Consider the following 21,778-nt stretch of genomic DNA (forward strand, 5'->3'; position numbering starts at 1 on the left):
AAACCCCATCCAGGGAGGGTCGGTGTTGGACTGGGTCGACATGGAAGAAGATGGTTTCTTCCATCTGCCACCGGTTGAGCCCCTGCTGGCGTCTCACCTTCACCACACACAGAAGTCACCTTGACTCCAGTGGGTCCAGCCCTCCCCTCCAAAGCTGATTGTTTTCAGTCGACACTCACTGAAAAGGGATACAAAGCTGTGGCCATGTCCGTAGCTTTGAACGCGTCGTCGCTGCTGCTGGCATACCAGGCCGAGTTACATGTCAACCTCACCCACCCCGACTGTATGGGACGAGCTGTGCGTGGTCACAGACCTCTACCTCCGTCTACACAGATGTGCTGTCCAAGCCTCCGGGAGAGCTATGGCTCTCATGGTCGCCCAGGAGAGAGCTAGGTGGCTGAACCTGTCTAGCCTCTCCCCAAAGGAGAAAACACACCTTGTCGACATGTGGACCCGAAAGGCTTAGCGGTGGCCACGATGCAGAAACGCTGAAAGATGTTCTGTTCGCCAAGTTCGCAAGGGCATGTTCCAGGCCCTACAAGAGGCGTGCAGAGGCCATGTCGGCACTCGCCGTTCACGTCCAGGCGAAGAGGGAAAAGGTCGGACCTGCACAGAGTTCAGTGGGGCCACAGCAGCGTTGATCACGCACATACCAGTGCACAAGCACACACCAGTGTTTTTTCCCCATACCAGAATGTTCAATAAAAATGTTTGCTGGCACGCATCCAGGCCATGTGCCAAGGGTTCAGCCACTAATGTCCATTAGTCACTCAACACTCATACGGTCTTGGGCATGTGTGCTGTTCCAAGTGTGTCTATTTAACTGATCATAGACTGGTAACGGGTCTTTGAGATAAGCTTGTCTGGCAATGCAGGAGTCTCTATATTCCATAGTGAGATACCGAAACGAATGTTTCAAAGAACTTTAGGTTAAGAAATTAACCCCAGTTCTTTGAAACATGAGTGAGGTGTGCTTATTGAAACTGAAGAGATAACGTGATGTCAGGCTTTTATAAAGCAGGAGGGAGTCCCTCCTCCGGAGGCAGACGTCACGTCTTCCGACCAGTCAGGACTGGCATACAGAAAGAAAAGCTTCTGGGGGACAAGCGCGTAGGGGCGTGTCCCATAGTGAGATACCTCACTCATGTTTTAAAGAACTGGGGTTAATTTCTTAACCTAAAGTTTTGGTTGCTGGATGCTGCTATCGCTTAGCATAGCTGTAGCCCCAGATTGGACACCGTTGCGATTTCGCGCCATCTGACGGATCAATCCCTCAACAACTACATGTCTTGCGTCTGAGGTGGATTTGCTGATCGACACATTATTCTGCGGGAGAAACTAATCCAGACAAAGTGACGAGTTACGATCGAATGTCCGCTGTGTTTAATTTTACTGTTTTAAAGTTTGACGCGTCATGGGCCCACGAAGAATAAGGGGACGAAGAAGAGCACGAAGAAGAGGAAAGAAACGAGGGAAACAAAGTGGGAAAAGGGTAAACAAGGAGGAAAAGGAAGCGTGGAAAAATAACTTGACCAAGCTGTGCAAATGAATCACCTTGACCCCGACAATGCCATATTCCTGGTTGATGCGTTCCTGGATGAATGCAAGGTAAATAACATCTCAGTGTCCCATGCTAATTACATGCTAATTACAATGTCTAAGGCTGTAATAGACTCCGATGTATAGCAAGGAAGAAGTATCAAGGTACTAAACTGAAAACACTCCAGACAAACAACTATTCAGTGCCTGGTTCAATGTCTTTATTCACATGCAAGCTATAGTGCTGAGCTGAGTTCACACTTAGAGCCAGTTAGAGTTTCATTCAATATACTGACAAAATGTTTCACTTTTTTTTTCCAATGTAGAAAGGGTTTTCTAGATCTGTCAGTACATATCTAAGTTTTTACAATGTAATATCATTATATATATATAACATTGGTTGTTTAATAAGATGTTTGTAGTTGGTGATAAACCTTGGTGGGCGGTGGTTCATTCTCTTTATTATTGTTTATTTAGGTGGATCAGCATGGACACAAAAGGAGGATCAAAAAATCGGCTTGATGAGGACAAAGATGGTCAACCTCTGCCAAAAAGATGTAGAGCTGGGGATAAACGAAAGCGAGATTCAACCACTGGTTGGTAATTTTGTTTGTTTGTTCGTCAGTAGTTGCATTAATTGACTGAGCAATTCTAAATTTTTAGCAGTTTCTTCAGCAAGTGTAAAACCGTCCTGTGCTCAGTCTCCCGACACAACTGGAGAAAATGTGACCATCGAAAATTTAGGCTTCCCTTAGTTCTTGTTTCCTCATTTGTTATGTGGTAATTGACCAGATTTACCATTGCCTTCTTCCCTTTTCATTTTCAGATTCCCTCATTCAAGATGTCCGAGACCTCTTGGGAAGTGGTCCTGAACAACCTCTCCCCTCGCCCTGGAGGAACAGGCAAACTTCCTCTCTGGAAAATTGGACAGTGATGAGGCCCTTCATGGTGAACAATATGTTGTCATCTGAGAAGCCAAAGGAGGGGGTTTGCCATCATTGTGGACACAAGGCTGCAGTAGTGATGTGTAGGGACTGTTTACTGCGATCACTCTACTGCACAGCCTGTGACCTTTCCACACATGAGGCCCTGGTGCTTCATAACAGAGCATCCATGGTGGAGGGGTTCTTCAGACACCTGCCAACATCCACTTTTGTTCAGCAGCATGAGGGAGGGAAATTCTCCTATCATGAAAAAGGTAGTTTTTAAGTATCATGTTATATAGGCTGTTTTACATTTTACACATCCTCACTGTTGAGTTTTTGGTTTAATTTACTCTAATGTGTAAACTTATTCTGCTTTTTAGATTGCATGTTACCAATCGTTCCTCCCTGCTTTGACTGCTCCACTGGGCAAACAAGCTTTTCCAAGGGAAAGCCAGTTATTTTAACTTAGTTTAAGTTTGGATCACCTTTTAAATAACTGATTAATTGTTAGGACTTGTTCTTACAATCCTCAAAATTCCAGCACACATTTCTTGACAGAGCCCTTTTTTTGCCAGTACCACGGTCTGAAGCCAACCTTCGACATATTGTCAGTTGTGTACTAACTGCTTACTGTTTTGTTTTGTTTTTTCACTTTTGCTCTCAAAGTGGTAAGATATGTGGGGACACAATGCAGAGGGCCTTCCTCGAATGGGCCTATGCCAAATTCGAGGTTGAAAAGCTGTCACAGGTCCAGCATTTTCAGTGCCCTGCATGCACACCCTCCATGTTGGCAGCTGCAGTGGATGGGAACTGCAAATTATATATCGTTTCAAAAGCCAACCAGGGTGTGTAACATTCATGTATAATGAAATGCTAGTGAGCCACAAATTACTTTTATACTGTAAATGTAACCCACATCTATATATTTCTTTCAAGACCTGATGGGTTTTTTGATGGAGTCTTTTTGGCCAATGATGCTGAAGTGTCCTCCTTTGTTGATTACATCCATGGAACAACTGGATATGTAAGCTAAATTTCTTCATGTGTATTTGCCACAATTTAAAAAAATTATGAATTTTTCCCATTACTATGTTAAAATAGTCTTTATCGACAAAAACAAAAGTAAAAAACGGTTTGCCTGTTATTTTCAAAATTTAAACATTATTTGGTTTATTTAAGTAATAGAGTGGAATTATTGCATCAAATGTCATAATACATAATAGATTTACAGCCTATTTTGTAAAATGTAACTGTGTAAATATCTGTATTTGCCCTCATCTGTTTAAGAATCCAGGGAAAGGGAGATGTGGTGTGGGTCAGTGGACCACAGCACGAGAGTCTGCCAGCAAGTCTGCAAGCAAACTAGACGAGGAAGGTGTTGAAGTTGCTGTCTGCCGTCATGGGGTTTTGCTGAACGGACTGAATATGTTCCGTGGAGAAATATTTGCATATCCATTTTATCTCCAGAAACAGCTAGCTTAACAGACTGTCCAGTTTTTTTGCTCTGATGTGGTCTGCAAATATTGGCCATATCTGCAGAGAGTTGTGGACCACTGTCCAAAGTTGGAGGACTTGCTGAACATGCGCCCATTTCTCTCCATCATGCATGCAAAAGCACATTCTTGGATGTGTGAGGTAATAATGACAATTAGATTTCTTACCATTTGTACCACACATTATGATTGTCTGTCCTCTGCCCCTACTTTTTGTTTTCCAAATGATAACATTCATCTAAATGTATTACAGTTAAAATGGGGGGGACGCAATCAAGAAGGAGCTGGAACAACAATCGGAGAGGAGGTTGAACAAGTTGTGTCCAAATTGAGACCACAAGCTGACTTTTTTTTTGTTTTGAATGTAGCACTACGTTTTTTATTATCATCTTTGATCTTCAAGTGGTTCTGTCAGAGGCGGAAAACCTTGACCGGACACTGGCCAAAAGATACATCAAGGTACTAACTAGGCAAATATAACATTTTTGTTTTTAAATTGTGTCTCAGCATTTGTTAACACATTTCTGTTTTAATTTAAATGACCTGGATTACAGCGGCAACAAAGGACCTGGAGAAACTCACCGCGCAGTTTCTGTACAGCAAGACATAGTCCAGCAGTGGGTGTCTGATGTTCAGCAGTGGATCTCAGGTACTTTGAAAAAAATATTTGATGGCTCTGCTCTTGTACAGCGGATCTGAAGGCTGATTGTAAACTTAGATGGGCATGAATTAATTTGTTTGTTGTCGTTGCAGAGGACCATCGAGGGGTTATATTTGGGCATCAAACAGCGAAAATTTCAGCTGTATCGTCAGTCTGGGGAGAGCAGAAAAGGCCACTAGTAATGCAGATTTCCCATTGGTGTCTTCAGTGAGCTGAAAGGTAAGCTCTTCAATCAGTCCAGCAACACTCCTCCATGTGCTGTTTGACTTCACGAACCACAATGACTTCTTCTTCTTTCAGTCTAGCCAGCAGCATTACCCTGTCAAAAAAGTTTTTTGTTCCGTCCATATCATGTCATAGCACCATTACCTGCAGTACATTACATAGTGTTAAAGGACTATTGGTGTGGCCACCAAGACCTGCAAATATTGCCAGTCAGTACAACCAAGAAAGCAAAGACTGGCAGACAGGCCAGAAAGGAGATGTGGTTGAAAAAACAAAAAAAACAAAAAACACCTCTCATGTTATTGATGAGGCATCTGTCTTGGTATGTGTTTAACTTCTATAGTAATTATTTACATAATTACGGCCCACAATGTTTCCGACATTTATAATTGCTTATATTTCTGTATATTTTATATAATATATATCTGTATTTTCAGGTAGAAAAGTTAAACACATTGGGGTACATGGCCATAGTCTTTCTTGGAAAGAAAAGGAAGAAGCAGAACACCTGGTCCAAAATGGCTGTTGTCAGAGCATTCTGAAAAATGCCTTGACAGGATGAAGGCTCTATTAAGTGTTAATTAATGGTAAGTGTGTGCGATTATTTAAAATCTTACTCTACAGTCAACATAAATATAAATGTGCCACAGACACAGCAATTAGAGTTGGGAATTTTCTTGGTACTGCTGTCATGGGGCAACCACAGTGGGCCAAAAATAGCTTTTCACCTGTTGCCTCATCAAATTTGGTCTTTGCTTTTAGAGGTGCAACAATTAATTAGGGTTCGAGCAACAAGGTTGCAAGAACCCTCTTGAAACTGGAAGGATTATTATTAGGGTTCGAGCAACTTGGTTGCAAGAACCCTATTGAAACTGTAAAGATTATTCTTCTTCTTCTTCTTCTTCCTCTTCACCAAAGTAAATCGCGTTTTAGAGAACCTGAACATGCCCCAAAACTCACCAATTTTTGCAAGCGCATCAGACCTGGTGTAAATTTACGTTTATTACTGTTTCGGGGAATGTGCGTTAAAAAATGAAAGTGGGCGGGGCAAATAACTGCTCCACCCCCTAAAACTTGTGGGCCTGAGGAGCACGTTTAATGTACATGCACGAAACTTGGTACACGCGTTCCTTAGGTCGGGACGGTCAAAAAAGTCAGCGTAGCCTATGCTCTAAAACGAACAGGAAAGCCGCCATCTTGGATTGAAAATTCATTTTTTGCCGATTTTGGCCATATCGCACCATCGGTATTTGAACGAACTTGTCCTAGAGCTTACATGGGATCACGTTCAAACTTGGTGAGGTCACTTTGGACAAGTTGAGGATCTAAAGTTGCTAAAAACTTTTTAATAAGTATCATGGTGTACGAGAAAGGGGCCGGCAAAGTTGGTGAAAATTTTTATTTTTCGCCACAGGCAACAAAACTCTTATAACTTTGCGATAGAAGGTCACTTCCCAACCAAATTACCTAGGGTTGATGATGGACCATTGCTGAAGAAGTCTGTGGAAAAACTGTACATTTTTAGCACAGCGCCTCCTTGTGGTAACAGAAAATACAACAAATACACAATTTCGGTAATAACTTTTACATATTTAATCGTATCAAACTCAAAATTTGTGACAACATTTAAAACACATGAAAGATGATGCGTGCTTATTATGATAACAAATGGTTCAACGGTGTTGCCATAGCAACACTGCAAAGTCAGATATTTGTGACAAAAAAACAAACTGCTACAACTTTGCGAAACTGAGTCTAATCTGAACCAAACTTGCTAGGATTGATGATAGTCCTGCCCCGAAGACACCTATATGAAAATATTCACTTACAAAAACAGCGCCCCCTTGTGACAGCAGCCACTATGACACCTGATATTTGAATGAACTTGTCCTAGAGTTTTTGTGCGATCACCTTGAAAATTAGTGAGGTCACTGTGAACAAGTTGCCGAGCATAAGTTACTGAAAGCTTTTTAAAATGTCGCTCGGTGAACGAGATAGGGGGCGCCAAAGTTGGTGTTCATTCATATTTTTCACAACAAAAGGCAAAACTCTTACAACCCGTAAAACTTGTCCTCCTGAGGAGCACGTTGAATGTACATGCACGAAACTTGGTACTCACGCGTTCGTTAGGTCCAGACGGTCAAAAAAGTCAGCGTAGCCGAACCTCTAAAACGAACAGGAAAGCCGCCATTTTGGATTGAAAGTACATTTTTTGCAGATTTTGGCCATTTCGCACCAATGGTATGTGAACGCACTTGTCATAGAGCTTTAAAGGGATCACCTTCAATCTGGGTGAGGTCACTGTGAATAAGTTGAGGATCTAAAGTTATTAAAAGTTTTTTAAAATGTCACATGGTTTTTGAGATAGGGGGCGCCAAAGTTGGCGTTCATTCATATTTTTCACAACAAAAGGCGAAACTCTTACAACCCGTAAAACTTGTCCTCCTGAGGAGCACGTTTAATGTACATGCACTAAACTTGGTACTTACGCGTTCCTTAGGTCAGGACGGTCAAAAAATTCAAAGCAGCCTATGCTCTAAAATGAACGGGAAAGCCGCCATCTTGGATTGAAAGTACATTTTTTGCAGATTTTGGCCATTTCGCACCAATGGTATGTGAACGCACTTGTCATAGAGCTTTCATGGGATCACCTTGAAACTTTGTGAGGTCACTGTGAACAAGTTGAGGATCCAAAGGTATCAAAATCTTTTCATTAAGTATCACGGCGAACAAGAAGAAGGTCAGGAAAGTTGGCGAAAATCACGATTCCTCGCAACACACAACAATCTCTTATAACTTTGCCATGGAAGGTCAGATATTAACCAAACAAGTGACAATCGATGATGGGCCCTTGCTAAAGATGTCTATGCAAAAACTGTAAATTTTGAAAACATCGCCTCCTGGTGGTGGCAAACACTAGGAAGTCTGGTATTTCGCAACACACAACAAACTCTTATAACTTTGCGATTGAAGGTCAGATCTTAACCAAACTTGTGATGATCAATGATGGGCTTTTGCTGAAGATGCCTATGCAAAAACTGTAAATTTTGGAAACAGCGCCACCTGGTGGTAACAGAAAGTACAAGTTCACAATTTCCCTTATAACTTTAACAAATTTCCTTGTATCAAACTCAAAATTTGGGAAAACATTCAAAACACATGGTAGATGATGCGTGCCTAATATGATAACAAATTGTTCAACAGTGTTGCCATGACAAAACTGCAAAGTCAGATATTTGCGACAAAAAACAAACAGCTACCACTTTGCGAATACTATTCCAATCTGAATCAAACTTGCTAGGATTGATGATATTTAATTCCTGAAGATGCCTATATGAAAATATTCACTTTCAAAAACAGTGCCCCCTGTTGACGGCAGACAATATGACGTCTGGTATTTCGCTACAACAACAAACTCTTATAACTTTGCGATGGAAGGTCAGATCTTAACCAAACTTGTGACGATCGATGATGGGATCTTGCTGAAGATGCTTATGCAAAAACTGTACATTTTGAAAACAGCGCCTTCTGGTGGTAACAGAAAATACAATTTCACAATTTCCCTTATAACTTTAACAAATTTCATTGTATCATACTCAAAATGAATGAAAACATGTAAAACACATGGTAGATGATGCTTGCTGAATATGATAACAAATCGTTAAATGGTGTTGCCTGGCAAAAATGCAAAGGATTCCCTCAACTGAGTGGTTTGTTCATGCAGTAACCATTGTTCGCCACATGATGGAGGCATTTGCCTACAAATCTATCAAATCTAAAATCTAACATTTACAGTTTCTCATGCTGCTCTAATTGGGATTGTTGTATCCACTTGAAACTTCATACGTGAGACCTCAGACCCGTCCGGAACATGTCTGTAAAGCAGTAATGCCAAAGTCAAATACACGGGGGGCCAAAATAAAAAAAATGGTACAGGTGGAGGATTAAATATTTATTAAAACTTGCAATTACTGCACATATTGAACCAATACCAATACCACAGCCTATATTGCACTCAATCATTAAATTAAATTAAATTAAATTAAATTAAATTAAATTAAATTAAATTAAGCAAAATATAAATAAAATCAGTTGCAATATTTTCTCAAGGCTCTTTCAGTAACAAATTGAAAACGTTTTTCCGTCTTCTTTTTAACAGGTAAACAGCAAAATGTTATTTTCCTTCAAAGCTCAATGGCAAGATAAATGCAAAAATGAAACAGCATGTTACAAAACAAATCAGTGTGCTGCTCTGATCCTCACCAATGTCTGTCTTTTATAATAAAATTAGAAGTTAGTGCAAACTTGAAAAGTGCAAAACAGTTGCATGTTTCATAGTGCCTTCTTAAGTTATATTCTTTCATAACGACACACTGTCTCCACACACAAGACACACAGGCTTTCCTTTTACTTCGGTGAACATTATTCTGCCTCCCACCTGTCTTGAAAACCCTGTTTTCACCGTCTACTTTTCTATTTGTCTATTTGGGGGAGAGGGAGATGAAAAATGACAGCAATGTTTAGTTTTCCACTGTGACTGTGATGCTGTTCATGAAGGATGACACGGGATCGCACTCACAGTGCATCTTGGGATGTGTAGTATTATGGTGCTGAGGGCACATAATAGTGCAAGCCGGTTTTAATAGTAATTAAAAATCATCCCGTGGGCCAGACATAACTCATTCACGGGCCTTGATTCTGACATATGTGCTGTAAAGGATAACCTCCCTACAGGAAGTAGAACTCCCGAAACAGGAAGTCAAGTCTAACATTTTCCAATCTTCACAAAACTTGATATGTGAGGAACGTCCCTGAACACGTTTACGGACACACCTTTCACCAAACAGGAAGTCGGCCATTTTAAACAGGAAGTGCCATCTAACTTAGCACATGGACGCTGAAAATAGTCTAAGCTGAAAATTACTACTGCCGCAAGCGGTGAATGAACGGAAGATGAGCTAGACGTCTCGCACGGCGAGGTGGGCGCAGGGAGACCCGCGAGCCGTCAAGCTCGAACCCGTTGATTACCGCTTGCGGTACTAGTTATTATTATTATTCTTATTATTCCCCAAAATGAATCGCATTTTTGAGGCCTTTCCCATACCCCAAAACTCACAGATTTTTGTGACCGCATCAATCGTGGTGTAAATTTACGTCTGAAAAAGGTTCGGGGAATGTGCGTTGAAAATTGAATGTGGGAGGGGCCAATAAGTGCGGCGCCACCTGTCCAAATTCACCATGACCAACACAAATATCGCACATGCACGAAATTCGGTACACATGTGTAGTGGGTCAGGATGAAGAAAAAATTACATTATGACCATGATCCAAACCCAACAGGAATTCCGCCATCTTGGGTTGATTGGCGATTTTTTGGCGATTTTGGCGAATTCGCAGCAATGGTATTTGAACTAACTCCTCCTAGAGTTTTCGTGCGATCACCTTCAAACTTGGTGAGGTCCCTGTGGACCAGTTGAGGAGCTCACGGTATCAAAAGTTTTTTCAAATGTCGCATGGCGCGCGAGATAGGGGGCGGCAAAGTCTGTGATGATTCTGATGTTTCGCATCAGAAAAACAAAACTCATATAACTTTGCGATGGAAGGTCCGATCCGAACCAAACTTGCTACCATTGATGATGGGCCATGGCTGAAGACGTCTATGAAAAACGGTGAAGTTTGAAAACAGCGCCTCCTTGTGGTGAAAGAAAATACACAAAAAAAAAGTTTTTTTGCGATTTCGGGAATTACTTTTACACAGATGATCGTACCGCACTCAAAATTGGTGACAATAGTTACAACACATGGTAGATGATGCGTGACCAATATGACGACAAATCGTTTAACGGTGTTGCCATGGCAACGACGCAAAGTCGGATTTTTGGGACAAAAAATCAAACTGCTACAACTTTGCGAATCCTGGTCCGATCTGAACCAAACTTGCTAGGATTGATGATAGTCCGGCCCTAAAGACGTCTATATGAAAATATTCAATTTCGAAAACAGCGCCCCCTGGTGACAGCAGACAGTATGACAGCTTGTATTTCAATTATCTCCTCCTAGAGCTTTTGTGCGATCACCTTCAAACTTGGTGAGATCATTGTGGACGAGTTGAGCATCAAAAGTTATCAAAAGCTTTTTAAAATATTTTATGGCGTACGAGATAGGGGGCGCCAAAGTTGGAGATAATAATAATTTTTCACAGCAGACAATGAAACTCTTATAACTTTGCGATGGAAGGTCTGATCCCAACCAAACTTGCTATAGTTGATGATGGTTAGTTCCTGAAGACGACTGTGTTGCTGAAACGGTACATTTTGAAAACAGCGCCTCCTGGTGGTGGTAGAAAATTCAAAAAAAACAAACTGTTACAACTTTGCCAATCCTGGTCCGATCTGAACCAAAGTTGCTGGGATTGATGATAGTCCGGCCCTGAACACGTCTATATGAAAATATTAATTTTCAAATACAGCGCCCCCTGGTGACAGCAGACAGAATTACATTTATAGTTTTTGATGCTGCTCCAACAAGGATTGTTGTATCCACTTGAAACTTAGTATGTGGGACCCCAGACCCTTCCTCAACATGTCGTAAAAGGTCACCTCCCTACAGGAAGTGGAACGCCCGAAACAGGAAGTAAAGTCTTACATTGTCCGATTGACACGAAACTAGATATGTGAGTTACGGGACCTTCCCTGAACATGTTTCCGGAGACGAACAGGAAGTCGGCCATTTTAAACAGGAAGTGCCCTCTAACTTTGCCGTACGTTGTCCGATTTGCACGAAACCTTATATGTGAGTTACGGGACCTTCCCTGAACATGTTTACGGAGACGCCGTTGACCGAACAGGAAGTCGGCCATTTTAAACAGGAAGTGCCCTCTAACTTTGCAGTACATTGTCCGATCTGCACAAAACCTTATATGTGACACCAGGGACCTGTCCTGAGCATGTCTGAAAAAGGTCACCTCCCTACAGGAAGTGGAACGCCCGAAACAGGAAGTAAAGTCTTACATTGTCCGATTGACACAAAACTAGATATGTGAGTTACGGGACCTTCCCTGAACATGTTTCCAGAGACGAACAGGAAGTTGGCCATTTTAAACAGGAAGTGCCCTATAACTTTGCCATACGTTGCCGATCCCCCCCGAAATTTGGATCGACATGTGCGGGGACGCCGCTGAAAATAACTAGTACTGAAAATAACTAGTACTGAAAATAACTAGTACTGAAAATAACTAGTACTGAAAATAACTAGTACTGAAAATAACTAGTACCGCGCGCGGTGAATGAACGGGTGAGAGCGCGAGGCGCGCGGGGAGCCGTGGCACACGGCGACTCGCGCGGGTCGGCTCGAACCCGTTCAGAACCGCGCGCGGTACTAGTTATTTTCAGTACTAGTTATTTTTGATATTTGAGATTATTAATCAATTATACAATTAATCACCAACAAGTTTGACGATTGATAAATAGGTTTGAGTCATAAGTTAAGTTAAGTCATAAGTTAAGTTAAAAGATTTTCTGCTTTCAGAGAAAACATTAACATTTTCTGATGCCTTTTGGACCAAACAACTAATTGATCCATTGAAACAAAATAATTGACAGATTGTGAAAATAACCATTATTTGCAGTAGAGCTGAAACAATTAATCGATTACTAAATTAATCAACAACTGTTTTTGATAATCGATTAATTAAAACAAGATTTACGATTGTTTAAGCTTCTTAAATTTGAATGTTTTCTCGATTTCTTTGCTCTTGATAACAAAGAAATCATTAAAAGTTAATCATTTTGGTTTGTGGACAACACAAGACATTTAAGATCATCATTTCCAGGTTTGATGAATACTGCTCAACATTTTTTAAGGTTTTCTGATATTTTATGGACCAAATGATCAATCAATTAATCCAGAAAATAATCGACAGATTAATCGATTATGAAAATAATCGTTAGTTGCAGCTCTAGTTTGCAGACCTTGTTTCTTTTACTAGTCAGTGAGCCACATAGCTTACTGATTGTCTGCAATACATAGCAAAAGAGGCAACAGCAAGAGGCTTCAAAAAACTATAAACACATCCCCACTTCACAAGAGCCTACAATTTGCATCAAAATCAGCCTCACCCCAGTTCTACAGAGAGCATAGATTCCATAGGGCAGCATTTATAGACAGAAGAATAAAAAAGACATCCATTTCCTGATGGATCACACTCACTGCTAGTAAAAAGGGGACATTTGTTCTTATTACAGGAAGTTTATACTTTCCTCTTTTTGTACCATTGAGGTTTTACTAACCAGCAGCCCACCACCAGTCCTCCCATCTAGCCGACCACCAGTCCTCCCATGCAGCCCACCATCCAGCTCAACACCAGTCCTCCCATCCAGCCCATCATCCAGCCCATGACCAGTCCTCCCATCCAGCCCATGACCAGTCCTCCCATCCAGCCCACCACCAGTCCCTCCCATCCCCACCATCCAATCCACGACCAGTCCTCCCATGCAGCCCACCACCAGTCCTCCCATCCCCACCATCCAGCCCACCCACCAGTCCCCCCCATGCAGCCCACCATCTAGCTCAACACCAGTCCTTCCATCCAGCCCACAACCAGTCCTCCCACCCAGCCCATCATCCAGCCCACACCAGTCCTCCCATGCAGCCCACCATCTAGCTCAACACCAGTCCTTCCATCCAGCCCACGACCAGTCCTCCCATCCAGCCCACCAACCACCTCAGCAGAAACGTGGTAAATTCTGCTGATAATTTCAGACAGCATATAAATCATGATTCAATTACTAGTCAGTTTCTTTTTCATATGTTGTTTAATCATGGTACACATAACCATGTTAAACATCTAATCTTTCTCTCCTTCTTAAACTAAAACAATACTCTAAATGAAGAAATGTATCAGAGCAGCTTCAATCTATGTAGGAACTGATGATGATGGGGAGAACTGTTGCACATCCAAAGTCTGCTGTAGGTGTTTGGCGCCTCATTTTTAGCTGTATAGAATTCACTTCAGTCTACTGTATATATGGACAAGCTCATTATGTGCACACACACACATCAAAATACATGGCCAAACACCATCACTTCTGTCTTTTTGTCAATGAAATTTAAAAAGTTCATCACACCAGACATTCACTTCAACTGCAACTTGACCTCTGACAACATGCCTAAGATTCACCCTGAGACCAAAGCGTTGATTATCAAGAGGCTGAAGACCAGATCCACTGCTGAGGTGGCTGACAACTTCAATGTGTCTCAGCATCTAATACAAAGTGTAAGAAAAAGATTAAAAACAAACAAAAGGCAATTAAAAAAATGTGTGGCATTTGCCAAGGCCCACAGCCTGCTAAAAGGATGGACGCTGGAAAAGTGGCAGAAGGTGGATTTCTCAGATGAATCTTCCGTTGAATTACATCACAGCCGCCGCAAATATTGCAGGAGAACTACTGGAGCCCGCATAGATCCGAGATTCACCCAGAAAACAGTTAAGTTTGGTGGTGGAAAAATCATGGTCTGGGGTTACATCCAGTAAAGGGGTGTGTGAGAGATTTGCAGGGTGGAAGGCAATATCAATAGCCTAAAATTTCAAGAAGTATTAGCTCCCTCTTACATTCCCAAACATAAAAGGGGTCAAATTTTGCAGCAGGATGGTGCTCCATCGCATACTTCCACCTCTACATCAAAGTTCCTCAAGGCGATGAAGATCAAGGTGCTCCAGGACTGGCCAGCCCAGTCACCAGACATGAACATCATTGAGCATGTCTGGGGTAGAATGAAAGAGGAAGCATGGAAGACAATACCAAAGAATCTTGATGAACTCTGGGAGGCATGTAAGACTGCTTTCTTTGCTATTCCTGATGACTTCTATGAATCATTATCGAACTGCATGGATGCAGTCCTGCAAGCTCATGGAAGTCATACAAGATATTAAATATGGATCTCACAGCACCACTGCTTAATTTCCTGATGTTATGCAGCATATTTTTGTATTTGAAGTAAATTATTTGTTCAATTTTCACATTACTCTCTGTAGGCGACAAAACTTTTGTCTTACCAAAATCTGACCTTTCTGTGTTCATTAAATGATCAATCTTTCTTCAGTGAAGCAAATTTATTTTAGTATATTGAACATGATTTGGGAGGGTTTTAGCTTTCATATGAGCCATTTCTAAAACCAATGGATTCATTTAAAGGTAGGTTATGAGCTGTTTTTTCTACAAAATGGATAAGTGACAAGACTTTTGTCAGGGACTGTAGAGAGAAAAGAAGGGGGCCCAGCACTGAGCCCTGTGGGACCCCGCAGGTGAGAGGAGCCTAGGAGGATGTCGAGTCACCGAGGCTGACACAGAAAGTTCGATCAGCCAAGTATGACCTGAACCACTCCAAAGCTGTGCTCCTGATGCCCACCTGCTCCTCCAGACGTGAGATCAGGATCTGGTGGTCCACTGTATCAAATGCAGCAGTAAAGTCTAAAAGCACAAGAACTACACAGTCACTGGAGTCAGTAGCTAAAAAGATATCATTAAAAACTCTTAAAAGGGCTGATTCGGTGCTGTGCAGTGATTTAAAAACGGACTGGAAAACCTCAAGGATATTATTTTCCTCTAAGAAGGCCATTACTTGACCATGGACTAGCTTCTCAAGGATTTTTGAGATAAAAGGCAGTTTGGAGATGGGCCTGAAATTTGCAGGAACTGCAGGGTCTAGACCAGATTTTTTGAAAAGAGGTTGCACTACTGCATGTTTAAAATTGTTGGGGACCACACCTGTGGTCTGTGGACAGACTGCTATTTATAACCAGAATAATAGATGGCCCTATAGTGTGGAAAACCTCTTTAAATAGTCAAGGAGGGACAGCATCATTTGGAGAACCCGAGGGCTTCAGCCGACCAACATCCTCCTGTAAAAAAGACAATGTCACAGGTTCAAACTGGTTAAAAACAGCAGTGCAGGGAACAGAGACAGAGGGGTCTTATGCAGGAGGTGAGATAAGAGCCCTAACAGAAGAGACTTTGTCAATAAAAAATTGCATAAAGGTCTCACAAACAGTGGTGGAGGCCTCCATACAGGCAGTATGTGGGGCATTAAGAACCAAGTTAATGGTGTCAAACAAAACATGGGGCTTGTGACAGTTTGACAGGATAATGTCAGAGAAATGTTTTCTTTTAGCATCTTTCATGGTTGTCTGATAGTGACGCCAGCAGTCCCTTAATGTTTGGAACGACACATGGAATTTGTCCTTCTTCCACTTGCGTTCTGCTCTACGGCACTCGCGTCTAACAGCATGAGTCCTTTCATTCAGCCAGGGCTCAGACTTAGTTTAAGGCTGCCTGGTTTTTAGTGGAGCCACAGCATCCAAAACGGTTTGGCAGGTAGAGTGAAACCATGAGCTCAGCTCCTCTGTATCACACACAGACCCAGGAGAAACACACTCCTGATTTAAAGCCGCCGAGAACTGAACAGTAGTGGAAGGGTTAAAAATACGACAGCTCCTAGGAGCAGCACCGCCAGATTTAACTGTGTTACAGGCAAGAGCAACCTCGAATAACACAGGCATGTGATCAGAAAACACTGCATCACAAATCTCCAAGTTAAAAACAGGCAAACCATATGAAACAAGATCAAGTGTGTGTCCACATTCCTGTGTGGGTCCAGACACAGACTGCACAAGATTAAAATAGTCGATGAGGTGCAGGAATTCCTTAGCCATTGGCTTTTCAGGACAACACACATGAACATTAAAATCTCCGACAATAAGGACACAGTCATATTTAGGCATTATTTCAGTCAAGAAATCAGCAAAGTCACTTAAAAAGTCCTTATTGTATCTGGGAGGCCGAGACCACAGCACACAACACTGTGTGAGAGCGACCCAGCTCAAATAAACTCAGTTCAAAGCTGGTAAACGAGGCTGATGGTGAAATCTGTTTACATTTAAAATGACTTCGCTATTCACAGCTCACAGTCGCTATTCCTCCTCCTCGGCCCGACATCCGCTGGGAGTTAAAATAGTCGCAATCGTGGGGTAAAAGATCCGCGAAAGCGCTGGACTCACCAACACTCAGCCACGTCTCGGTCACACAGAAAATCCAAACTTCGGGATGAGAAGAAATCCTTTAAGATAAAAGCCTTGTTTGCTAGCGATCTAGCATTTGCCAGGCCAATCCTGGTAGGAACCGGCGGGTCAACGACGTCAGCTGTCCGGGGAGCCCGATACAGAGGCTGCAGGTTGCGGAGATTCACCCCGCGCCAGCAGGGACGAGGAGCGCAACGACCACGAAGGTGAGACACCCGGATCGGGCCGATGACAGGAATCACACTGGTGTCCGTAGGCAAGTGGAGCCGGGGAGAGCGCCAGGAAAAGTTGATCCTACAAGCTGATGAAAGACGCAGAAAGGCCTTCAGCCTTACCAGCCGACCGCTGCGTTTTCCCCGGCGGCGAGTGTGCTTACGCCGGGGAGGTGAAGCCAGGGCGCGGCAGAGGTAAGTTGGGATCCCCGATAGGAGCGGAGGCAAGGTTTTATGACCCTGATGATCGAAATTTACTTTGTAGTCGAAAATTTAGTGGAGTTTGGCGATCGTACACCAGCAGAGAGTTTTCATTCAGAGCTAAAAGTGACACAAACAGCACAAACACACACAGCATTGGGAGCGACAGACGGCAGGCCACACACACAGGCGTCATCTTACCCCTCCACAACAGTTGAGTATCTTCAGCTGAATAATTATATGAAAACCAGGAGGGAGAATTATGACTAATATTTATTTACATACCTAAATATGTTCCATACCTTTATGTTATTGTAATACTGAATAACCTACCTACTAACCATAACATGCAATCTATTGTTATTTTATCAGCCAAACATCATTCAAACAAACATATTTTATAATTGTATAAACTCTAATTCTTTGGAGGTTGCACACACATCACTTTGTCACTGATGTGGTTAAGAATAATGGGATTCATTGTGGATTAATTCAGACCGAGAAGAACTGCAACAGAGCGGTGGTGTAACTGAAAAGACTAAAAACTAAATTATTCAACATCCTTTGCATTTCTATCCTGACAAACCTGTCCTATAGATAAGATATATGAGATAGCAAGTGTTTTTTTTGAGAAGCAATGTTGTTATCCAGCAATGAGAATACCTTCACAAATAAAAAGGACTGGAGAGTATATGAGTGTGTGTGCGTGCGCGGTTGTGTGTGTGTTGTCTCTTATGGGGGATGGGCGTATGGACAGCAGTTATGGTATTGAAGAGACAGACACAATGGTGGAGTGAAATTATCTGCAGCAAGTCCCACAGAGATATCATGAATTAAACATGACATCCTACTCTCTTTTCTCTTTCTTTACAAGGTGCTGCCTCGATTATGACCACTTCCATCCCTCTGCCCCTCGCCTCTCCTGTGCCACTTAAATATTTGAGAAGAGCCAGGTGGGGGTGGGGAGAGGTTTGGTGGCTGGGATTGTTCTGGAAAAATCAAGCAAAGCTTTTAAGACAGGAGAGAGAGAGAGAGAATTTGTGTTTTGTATTTGTTGCCTCTTTTGGACATTATCTCATGGCACTGTACATAGTAAGGCAAAAATCTATACAATTTATTATAGAGATAATAGAAACACAAGTTTACTCAGCAAGCACTAGGCATTAGTGAGAAAAAACTCACTAACTCACTAACTTACTCAGTGATGGAATCTCTGTGTGCCCCCCATGCTAACAGCTAATGTATGTTTAACCACACAGTCTGGTTCCTTGTCATCATAGAAATCACACTGTAAAAAGGGCATAGTGTAACAAACACAAATAAAGGCAACGTTTCTGTGATTATTTAATGCAAGTTCGAATTATGTTTAAAACATAATTCGAACTTGCATTAAATAATCATTTAATAATCATTTAGTGCTACATTCGGATCTCATCCGCTTTCATAGTTTCCACTGCATGTTGAAAGCTACAGTATGATAAAAAACAGCCGCGAGACGTCTCAGTTCTTCTCACTATGAGGAAACAGTATGTGTACTGATACATCAAGTGATGAATCTCACTCACAGAGTCAGTGTACTATGTGTATCAGCGTATCAGTTCACCAGTTCAGTGATCCAGAACAATGCCGAACTACTCATTATACTCGGCCCTAAACTCCTCAGAGAAAAACTTTCAGACCACATTGTCACTTTAGATGACATTACCACTGTGAGGAACCTTGGAGTTATTTTTGTCATTTGATTCAAAATGTTGGGCTAGAGATTGATTAATAGTCTATATTAAAAATAGCTGCTGCTACTCCTGCTGTGCCCGAGCTTCTGTGAATATGATTATTAGTATGTGTGGTTGGTGTCAACTAATTTAAACTAACATAATCTTCTTCATGAAACCAACTTTCAGTTACACGGAATAAATCAATATGATTGTCAGTAAGTAGATCATTAATTAAAACAGATATTGAGGATCTTATATTTAATATTCCACATTTAAAAGTGGTATTCTTGGAATCTGTTTTATTATTGGTGTTGATTTTAATTAAATTAGAATGTCTAAATCCTCTGTTTATTATTGATTTATTTAATTTAGTTGTTGGATTTCTAATAAACTTTGCCACATTTCTAAATGGAGTCAATACCAGCTGACATAGGGTCGAAAGACAGGGTACACAGTGGATAGGTCAGCAATCCATCGCAGGGCCAACATACAGTGACAAACAACCATTCCCTCACACTCTTATAACTATCAATAGAGTCAATTGTGCAATATTGTGCACTTAATTGTTTGTGTCTCTTAATAAGAAAAAAATATCAGCAGCTTTAAAGCGGCCATAGCATGGTCCTATCTCACTTATATGTGAGATATAGAGGTGTACTTACAAATGACAAAACAAGCACACAAAGACAGTTATATACGTATTGTTGGCACTGCTCCTTCCTTTAGGTGAACTACTCTTGTTGTAACTGCTGAGTGTATCGGTTATACGGAGCTCAGCAGCTACAACAAGAGTAGTTTTTCTTCTTCTACGGTTGAAAGTACGTCACCGGATGTGCCCAGACTAGGAGGCGCTGCTGTTAAGAGGAGTGGTGAAATTTGCCAGTTACGTAACTAGTCAACAGAAGTGCCACTCCGCTTCGTAGAGCTCAGGAAAACAATCAAACCCTGCGCTCTCAGCAGTGGCTGAACTGATTGTTATGGACTTTTAGGGCTTCATAAACGAGGTAATGACGCAGATACACACTCAAATGCAGCATTAATTGGCACTTCCGGGCTATGGGATCTTTAATTTCCAATTATTGACTAAGGTGACATGCTGTATCAGAGCACTACAGGAGGAGGAGCCTGTCTTCTGCAAGTGTTTTGAGAGACAGAATCCACCCTTTCAATGAGCCTGATTTTTTATGCTGGTACTGATTTCAATGTGACCAAATAATCAAAATCTTGGACATGTTTACTCTGACAATAGACCTCAAGACATCACTTGACTTGGTTTCTATGAACCGCCATGTTGGCAGCATAAGATGCAACAAAAATGAAAAACAGAACCCGTGCTGGATTCACCTGTCAAAGTTCACTGCACACTTTAAATCCACAGAGAACACCTTATACTGTATATTGCAAAACCTGACAGATATAATTTATCTGACAATATATCTGATACTTGTAATGCCCCTGTTGTGCAAACTGAGTTTGAAAACAGATGGAGAGTGAATTATTCCAGACCAGCAGGATCCTGACATCTTCAACTTGCTTATTTACTTTCATTCATCGTACTCCAGAGAGTCACTAAAAGCTTACAAAAGTCTCGAGGGAAACAAATGAATGCAATCTGCATCTGTGAGTGTTGCATTAGCATAACATAGCATGATGTCAGCATTAGTAATGGGCAGTGTAATGTAAATAATTGCTGTTAATGTTGCTGGGCAGATTAGATCTTGGTAAATCTAGTCTGAGTCCATGATTTACCAAGAGCTAACCATAAAATCTGTTGCTTGTGGGTTCCCCTCACTCCATTTTCCTCTGTTTGCTGTGAACATTTCATAGCAGTGATTCACCTCCATCTCTCTGGATCTGGTCAAATGTTCTCCCATTAGTCTGTCCCCAACTGTTTTGGCACAACATTAACCCATCATCTTCACTTTCATGGTGAAAACAGCAACAAGGTATTTCACATATTGCCTGATTTATGTCATGTACATGCGTCTAAAGCGGAACAGTGTTGTTTCCTGTCATTAATATGAATTTATTAGCTAAAAGATTGCATAAGTTGGTCTGATGCAACCAAAATTTTATTTGCTGCAAACTAGTTAATCATCCGTAAGGCTTTAGTAGTGGTTTGGTAAGAATTCAATCCTGAATTTAGTAGAAACATAAGCCAAATTGTTACATCCCCAAACAGGTGCCAATATTCCCCACTCCTCATGCCTCACCAATCTTGGTGTAAGATCTGATGCTCACCTCACATTTAAAGCCCATATGAAAACTTGTTAATATTTTGTGAATTGATTTCAAATATACATGTTTTATTTCTCTTTTTTATATGTTATATTGTGCATAAAGGCTTAAATATATGGTTATTATCATTATTATGATTATTATTATTATTATTATTATTGTTATTATTATTATTATTATTAAGAAGTGAGATAGCTGTCCAAATGAGTTGAAGACTTTCCCTGTGAATGTTTTCTGTGACGTGCAAACAGCTGCCAGGTCTGTTTGCAGTGTACAGCACATAATGAGAGCATGGCAGAGGCGGAGGCGATGAGATGCTTCCTGTATCTTGTTACTGTGAGGGGGAGGAAGAATCCCCTCCAAGAAAATCACTGTAGATCCGAAAGAGAATATTATGATTTCAGGCATGGAGACATGAGATTACTTCAAAGTTGCTGTACTACTCAGCAGCAAATATAACAATGTTGGATGGGGAGAGTAAGGACAAATAAA

The sequence above is a fragment of the Solea senegalensis genome, linkage group LG16 (assembly GCF_019176455.1).
Source record: "Solea senegalensis isolate Sse05_10M linkage group LG16, IFAPA_SoseM_1, whole genome shotgun sequence".
Lineage (NCBI taxonomy): Eukaryota > Metazoa > Chordata > Actinopteri > Pleuronectiformes > Soleidae > Solea > Solea senegalensis.